Here is a 9,147-nt window from a genome sequence, read left to right as displayed (position 1 = left end):
GGGATATTATTATGTAAAGCAAAAAGTAAATTCATTTAGACATTGTGTACAAAGTTATTTTATTATCTTGATTGTAGTTTTTCTGCCTGTAAACTTCAGTTGTTAAATATATTTTTATTTTAAAAACAATCTTTTTTCATTTCATATACTAATCCTAGTTTCCACTCCATCTGCTCTTTCCACTACCCTCACCTCCTACCTACCCAACCCCCACCTGCTCTGCAAAGAGGATAAGGCTTCCCATATGGGTTCCAGAACATTGAGGCAGGACCAAGGCCCTCCCCACCTATATCTAAGTAGAGAAAGGTATCCCCATAAATAGAATGGGCACCAAAAGACCAGTTCAATCACTAGGGACAAATCCTGGTCCCACTGCCATTGTTCTCACAGACATCTCAAAGCACATTACTGTCAGTCACATTCAGAGGGCCTAATTTGATCCTCTGTAAGTACCCCCTCTGGGGGTCCAGAATCAATGAGGACCACTAGCTCAAGTCCTCTATTTCTCTGAGTATTGCAAAACTGTTCTTGACACCTTTGCTTATGTTAAAGCTCTTCCCTTTCTTCAACTGGGTTCTGGGAGCTCAGCCCACCTCTCAGCTCTGGATCTCTGCACCTGCTTCAATCAGTTACTGAATGAATTTTTATGATGATAATATAGGTAGTCATCAATATGATTACAGGTAAGGACCAGATCACTCACCCTCTTCACTGATGCTTAGTGTCTTAGCTGGAGTCATCCTTTTGGATTCCTGGGAATTTCCCTCTTGGCAGGTTTCTCACTATCCCTGTAATGATTCATGCACTCGAGACATCTTTTTCCTTGCTCTCCCTCTATGTCCTTCATCCATCTTGATCATCCCATTCCAACTTGTTCTCCCCCGTTCTCCCTTCACCTTCCTCTTCTGCTCCCCCCCAGGCTCCCTGCTTTCTCAGGGGATCTTTTCTATTTCCCTTTCCCAGAGGGGATCCACATATGTCTCTCTTAGGGTTCTCATTGTTACTTAGATCTTCTGGGTTTGTGATCCAATGTCTGGTAATCCTTTCCTTTACACATCTATTATCCACTTATGTGTGTATATATACCATGTGTGTCTTTCGGGGTCTGGGTTACCTCAATAAGGATGCTTGTTTCTAGTTCTTTCTGTTCACCTACAAATTTCAAGATTTTTTTTCTGCTGAATAGTGTAATTGTGTAATTGTACCACATCTTCTTTATCCATTCATTTGTTGAGGGGCATCTAGGTTGTTTTCAGGTTCTGGTTACTACAAATAATGCTACTTTGAACATAGTTGAGCAAAATTCCTTGTGGTTGTACTGAGCCATCCCTGCAGTCCCGAATGACCCACAGAGGGCTCTCATGACCCACAGGGGGCATAGGGGTGAAACTTCTCCTTCTGACACAAGTTATTGAGGAATACAACTGGAGTCAGAGATAGGTTATTAACTGGTAATTTATTAGGGGATATACACACACAAGGTAACCAGTGACCAGGTTGGCACTCCGAGCAGATCAGACCCAGAACACTTCCCAGTGCTGGCTCAGCCCAGAGACAGCCCACATGCTGGCTCCCCTCATTTTTGGCATGATACCCAGTACCTGTAATCAGGGTCTCTCCCTACACCCCTCCATAGGGATTGGGTTTCCAAAGTCCTTTTGTGGTCTAAATAACCATTGGCTGCACTCCAAGAGGACCCATAGACTTCCCTGGCCTCCTAGCTGGCACCCACATTCAGAGGGCTTGGTTCGGTCTAATGCTGTTTCCATTACGTAGTCCAGCTGTGTCCAGCTTTACAACTAGTGTCTCTGTGCTTTCACTAGGTCAGGTCAAATGTTTCTGTGGGTTTCTCAAGCACAGTCTTGGCTCCTTTGTTCATCCCTCATCCCTCTCCACACCTGGATTTCAGGAATATGGCTCAGTGTTTAGCTGTGGGTTCCTGTTTCTGCTTAGATCAGCTACTGGATGAAAGCACTAAGAACGGCAACCATGGTAGGTGTCAATCTCATTATAGGGGGAGGGCATCAAAGGCAGCCTCTCCACCACTGCCTAGATTCTTAGTTGGGGTCATCCGGTGGATCCCCTAACATTTTCTCTGTCCCAGTCCTCTCTCCAAACCTGGCTCCCTTTATGAAGGCATCTCCTTTCTTGCCTTCCATTTTTCCTTTTCTATCTCAGTCCTTCTCTTTGCTCCTGTTCTCCATCCCCTTCTTCTCCTCCCAACTCCCTACTCTCAAGATCTGTGCCTCCAATTTGATCAGGGGTTCTTGTCCCCCACTCCTTCTTCAGGGGCTATGTGTTCTACTCTTGGGGTCCTCCTTGTTTCCTAGTTTCTCTGGTAGTGTGGATTGTAGGCTGGTAGTACTTTGTTCTATGTCTAATATCCATATATGACAGAGTTTATAGCCTGTTTGTCTTTTTGTCATAGTGTTACCACACTCAGGATAGTTTCTTCCAGTTCCATCCATTTGCCTGGGAATATCAAGGTTTTATTGTTTGTTTGTTTTCTGATGAGTAAATTGTGTAATTACACCACATTTTCTCCATCCATTCTTCAGTTGAGGGGCATCTAGGCTGCTTCCAGGTTCTGACAATTTAAATAATGCTGATGTGAGCATAGTTGGATATATGTCCTTATTGTATGAATGTGTATTCTTTGGGTATACACACCTAAGAACACCTTATTTTTGAGAAAGAAGCTAAAGTTATACAATGGAAAAAAGAAAGCATCTTCAACAAATGGTGCTGGCATAACTGGATGAAGACATGTAGAAGATTGCAGATAGATCCATATCTATTGCCATGTACAAAACTTAAGTCCAAATAGATCAAAGACCTCAACATAAATCTACCCTCTAAAACACACACTTATACATACACACACTCAGAGACAGAATAAGAAAGAGAAATAGAGAATTATTTGAGATACAATGAGGGTTGAAAAATAACATGGATTATCATTTAAATTGTCTTACAAATAGTCAAATGTTATAAAAGGTATAATTTTTTTAAAACAGGAACAAGTACATCCACACAAAAATCTTTTTCTGAACACAAAGCAAATACATAATTTTGTATTAAATTTTATCATCAAGAATAAAATATTTAAATTAAAATCATTTACCAAATGTAATCTCATATTTAAAACATGAGCTAGTTCATATTTCATACAAATTCATCTCCACTGAATTATTTAAATAAATATTTTTTCAAGATTTGCAGCCAAAGCAGCAATTTCTGAAGGAAGATGTAAATATCTGATAGGTACAAACTGATGCCTGGAAACTCTTTGTGTTTTCTCAGGCACCTATCCTGCTGCATGATACTGGGAACATCCAATACTTTAGGGCATAGACTGTATAGAAAGGAAAACAAAGGTCTGGAATAATATCACTATAAAATCACTATAAATCTAATATTCATAAGACATTCAGTGAGTGGCCATCCAAGATCCCAGGTGCTACTATTTTGTCCTAAGTGACAATAACATGTAAGAAATACAGTATTTATGAAAATATATAGAAAATAAGAACAAAAGCAGAGCATTTTACTCTTATTTCCTGTATTCCTAACATTTATGCAATTTGGCATGTTCTCTCTCTCTCTCTCTCTCTCTCTCTCTCTCTCTCTCTCTCTCTCTCACACACACACACACACACACACACACACACACACACACTCACTCACTCACAAACCAAAATTTCACCGCAATAATACTGATATATACAGAATTATTTGAGATAATTTTAAGGATCAAAAATAACATTGACTGTCACTTAGCAAGTCTTAAAAATAGCCAAATGATGCAATAGAATATTTTTTCAAATTTCAGTAAAAAGTGTGTAACACAATAAAATCTTTTTTCTTAGAGGACAAAGACACCTTTATATATATTATAAATTCATCTTTATTGAAATATTTAAATGACAGTTATTGAGGTTTGGAAGCAATTATGAAACAGATAAGTATCTCCTTAGTGAACTCTGATGCATGGAGAGCCTTGGTATTTTCATAAGCTTCTATCCTATTCCATGTGACTAGAATCATACAATTTCCTGAAAATCTAGGCAGATCTGGAAGGAAGGAGAGACACTTGGTATAATAATAAAGTGAAATTCTTCTTTTAGCAAAAATAGGTATGCCGGTAGTTTTTTGAGCTATAAAGCAAACTTACATAGTGAGAAATATTTCTTTCATTCCAGGTATGCCAGAATGGTAAACATAAAAACATAATGGAACTTATGCCAAAAGCTAACAATCTGTCTGGTAAATTTTCTCAACTTCTTAAACTTAACACAGAACTACAGATAAACGATGCATGTTAACTTAGCAACCATCTCTACTTGACAATAACATTGATGGACCTTTCAGTTCCAAATGGCCAATGCTGAAAATCGATACACATAATCACCACATTGTGTACATAGTGTGGGCTAGTTTTACATATATTTGCATATGCTCAAAAACAATTTTTATAATAAGTTGCATTTATCTTGACCTTTATTGGAGCAGACATAGTATTGCAGCAGGAAGCAGAAAGAAGTAGTCCAAACAATTAAATACAGTCTTCACGTAGGAAATCGCAAACTCTGTCAACGAAGTATACACGTGCATATATTAATATGTACGTATATATGTATAGAATATATAAATATACATATACACATACATAAACATATATACACATGAAAGTAGCTGAAATGGATCAAAGTATATTTGGAGAGATATTATGAATATTGCATATTTTATATCATGTAGGAATATCAGAGTTATCTCTCTTGTTTGCCAGTAATAAGTTATTTGGTTTACTTCTTGGCCAAAAGTATCCATATGGTCCCCACTGGAGCTTCACAGGTCATTTTCAAACCATGGTTCTACTTTCAAATATGATGGTCAGAACGTTTTTCTGAAATCTGTACTTACTTATGTATCATAGAACAGAAACCCCTCCTTCCAATGTTTTGTTAGAAGCTTCATGTGTATTGATTGTCAGTAATATAGCTGAAGGTTAATTGTAACACAAATTATAAAAGAATCCAGAGACTGTTATAGGGGTTCAGGCTATAAACTGAAGGTCAGAAAAGCAAAGCAGCCAGCCACTAGCTCTCAATTCAAGCTCTGGCTGAAAGGGATGATCCATACACAACCTCTTTACCAAGTTATCAAACTGCTGCCTGTCAATGTGACTGAAAAATGAATGCCTCTTATTGGATTCTGAACACCATACTTTTATACCCCTCCACTTCTAGTATTAAAGGCATGTGATCTGTTACTATTTTAGACATATTCAATCTCGTGTATCCCTGGGTGGCCTTGAACTCACAGAGATCCATCAATCTCTTAATCCTGAGTCCTAGGACTAATGGTGTGTACCACTGTCTCCTAGATTCTGGCTGCTGGGATTAAATTGTGTGCCTGGCTTCTGTGGTTTATGGCTTACTTTGCTTTCTGAATCCTCAGGCAAGCTTTAATAAATCATAAATAATAGCTAACCAACAGGTACAGAATTTCTCACTCTCATTAGTTACATACCCTAAATCAGAAAATAATGAGCAGTCTTCAGTTACATTATTACCATAGAGTCCTAAGTATGAGGGAAGTAACCACCAACTTAGGAGGATAATGATTAACTTTGTGAGATGAAAGATATAGCCAACACTGCAAAAAATGGCCATGAACCTTAAAATAGAATGGTCACAGACATAATAAAAATGATTATTCTCATTTTGATAGAGGAATATAGAATTAAAGTAAGTCCAAATGACATATTGTTGTATCCATATCTATTAATAACCACCAATGTAGAATTATTCTTCATCTTTCTGTTTGTCACAGTGCTATTATTAGGGACAGGACACTTGACACCTGGTTCTATGTGCCTCATACATTATAATTTTCTACAGTTATTATTAGTACTTGCTACATGCTACTTACAGGAACTACTCATCATTTTCTTAAACCCATGTAATCGTGAAAAATTATAAATACTATTTCTTCAAACTAGAGATAAGAAGAGCTCTAGGACTATTAAATACAGTAAGCAGAACTTATCACACACACATGCAACTATGTATAACAAAAATTATTATGACAGTAGTTATATATTTGAAGTAGGAAGAAGAATACTCAGGAAAAGTTGAAGAGATGAAGACATAGAAATTATGTAAATATACTACTCTATGAAAATTTAAAAATTAAAATGAAATAGTAATAGAATTTATAAATTATGGCATAAGCACAAGAAAGAGGAAGATGGGATAGCACATTGGGGAAAACATTACTAATGCTCATACAAATATTTGAAATCATTAATTACCATTAAAAAACTAATTTCAAGGAAAGAATTTTAAAATTCAACTAATCAAGTCATGAATACATGCCAGTTTTCTAAATAATAAATGGAAGTATATACAGACTATCCTCAAGGGCTCTTTATTATCCATAGTTTTAGAAATAAAAGAGAAACTTTTTATTTCTCAGAGAAATTATTGGCAAAAATGAGGAATAAGTCTTTCCAATTCTTACATATTTTTTTATGGCAAGAAGGACAAACCACTCTTCAAGGAAAGGACATCATGTTGTTTCAAAAGAAATAGTAAGATGTGCACACAATGTCTAGATTTTAAACATTTAGCCAGAAAATGTATTATTACATCACGGCAATTCAATTACATTTTACACAAAAGGAATAATAATGGATTCAAGACAGAAAGCACCTTTACCTACAACTCCACTGTTTAGGTGTAGGTCTGTGTCACAGTAAAAGAAGCACCTGCTCAGTGCCTGAATCTGAAACTAGCATGATCAGCAAATGAGAAAATTCATCAGGATCAGAAAAGGAGGAAAATGTTGGAGTAATAAATAATTTTATAATATATTTGCTAAAGAGTAAAATAGTTCATGTGAATAGTAAGATCTATATAAGGTTTATAGAGTTGGAAAATACCACATAAATGGTCTTAACATCACTATAAATCTAATAATCATAAGACATTGAGTGACTTATCATGCATCTTCACGGTTTTACTCCTTTATTCTCATTACCTAACTGATTCCAAAATTTGCAGAAAACCTCAAAAATTCCAGTATCAATGAAAATAAAAACAAAATCAGAACAGTTTACTCATAATTCCTGTTTTCAAAACAGTTATGTGCACACACACATACACACATACAGAAACCTATACAAAATACTCATAATTGCTGTGCAATAGTCTTTTTACACTGTAAACATGTATTATTCTCATTGGTCTATAAAGAGCCAAGTGATCTATAGATAGGCATGCAGATGTTAGGTGAGTGAGAGAGCCAGACTTGGAGGATACTAGGATGAAGGGTGAGCCAGATGCAGAGGAAACAGGACTTGCAAAAAAATTAGGTAACAAGCTATAAGTCACGTGGTTGAACTTAGATAAAAACATATGGGTTAATTTAAGTGGTAAGAACTATTTAGTAACAAGTCTAAGCTATCAACTGAGCATTTATAATTAATATTAAGTTTCAGGGTGGTTAAAGCTGGTCAGCGGTCCCAATGAAAATCTCTGTCTACAAATGGTGCCCAAACATTTGGCACCTACATCACATAAAACCTGATAAAGCTTAAAAACAGGTGCTAAATATATAAAAATGGAATCAAATATAGCTTCCTAGTCTCATGTCTCCCATGTGATCTATAGTACAGAGACATGACTCCTAGGCATTTTGGGCTTCAGCCACCAGTGCAAGTCCCACCAGCATGAGCTAAGCCACATAGCAGATCCCCATAGTGTCTCACACAGGCCTGTGTGAAAGAGATATCTGCCATGACCATGCATTAGTGGTAAGCTGAGCAGTGACAGTGGCTGAGATAACAATTTAAGATAAATCTCGTGAAATAATAAAGCAATACAGTAAATATGCTGTCTATACTGGACAACTAAGTTATGAAGTAAAGTGACTGCAGAACTTGCCATAAAAAAGTGTGGTCCTTCAGGCATCCTGCTTTACAGAAGAAAACAACAGAAGAACTTCCCCAATACAAAACAGAACAGATCTTCAAATGTCATGCTTCATTAAAAAGTCTGCCAGGCACGTAGCCTATGGGCTGATACTGGATGCCCCAACATTACAGAGAATTTTTTTTGTGACTGTCCAGGCAGTGAGATATCACTGCCAATTCTAGAGTTTATATAATATCCTTCTGGGGTCATTGATGGAGTGGAAGACAAATATTATGGATATGGTTTTCCTTAGTTATAATAAAAAAAGTTAAACATAAAACTTTAGACACAAAAGATAGGATAGATAAAAATAAATATATTTTTCTCTTATTGGTTGATGAATAATGCTGTTTTTGCTAATGGGCTCCCAGAATGTAGCCAGGTAGGAAGTATATGTTGGGCTATCAGATTAGGAGAATGCTTGGAATAGGAACACAGTGACATGACAGAGGAAGACATCATGTGGCTTATGAGGAAGGAACATCATGGGTATCACATATAAACCAAGACCATGTAGAGATACACAGATTTAAAAAACATGGGTTAATCATTAAGAGATCGTCAATAACAAATCCTGAGCCATACAGTTATAATTAATATAAGGCTCTGGGTGATCATTTGGGACTGAAGGGTAGGGGGAATAGGCTGGAGAGAAACTTCCTCCTACATCAGTGTTCTCTGTGCTTTCAATTAAATGCATGAGCCTACACAGTAAAGATATATAGCTAGAAATACTTCTTTCATTCCAGGTGAAGCACGGGAAAATGCAACCCACCTATGAAGCTAACAATAAAGTTTAAAATTTGGCAACTGGAACATGCCTTTAATCCCATTCTGGGGACAACCAGGGATACAGAAGTTCTTACTGTTCAGCACAGGCTACAGAAAGCAACATTGCCTTGAGGCAAATAAAACAAACAGGAAACTAAAAACAAATCAACAAACAAAAAATATAACACTGACACACCAACTTATCATTCTAAGAGACAGGAAAATTGTAGGGAAATTTATCTAGCCAAAGAAACACACCCTGAGCAGAGAAGGTAGAGATTAACAATTTAAGTGATGACTGAAAGAACACATTTCTACTTGACACTAATATTGATAGGCTTTTATATCCCAAAATGGTCAATGCTAAATTGGATACACATAATCCACACATTATATA

This window comes from Cricetulus griseus, chromosome 3, assembly GCF_003668045.3.
Source record: "Cricetulus griseus strain 17A/GY chromosome 3, alternate assembly CriGri-PICRH-1.0, whole genome shotgun sequence".
In the NCBI taxonomy this organism is placed as follows: Eukaryota; Metazoa; Chordata; class Mammalia; order Rodentia; family Cricetidae; genus Cricetulus; species Cricetulus griseus.
The sequence above is the reverse complement of the archived record's forward strand: the minus strand, read 5'-3'. Positions refer to the sequence as shown.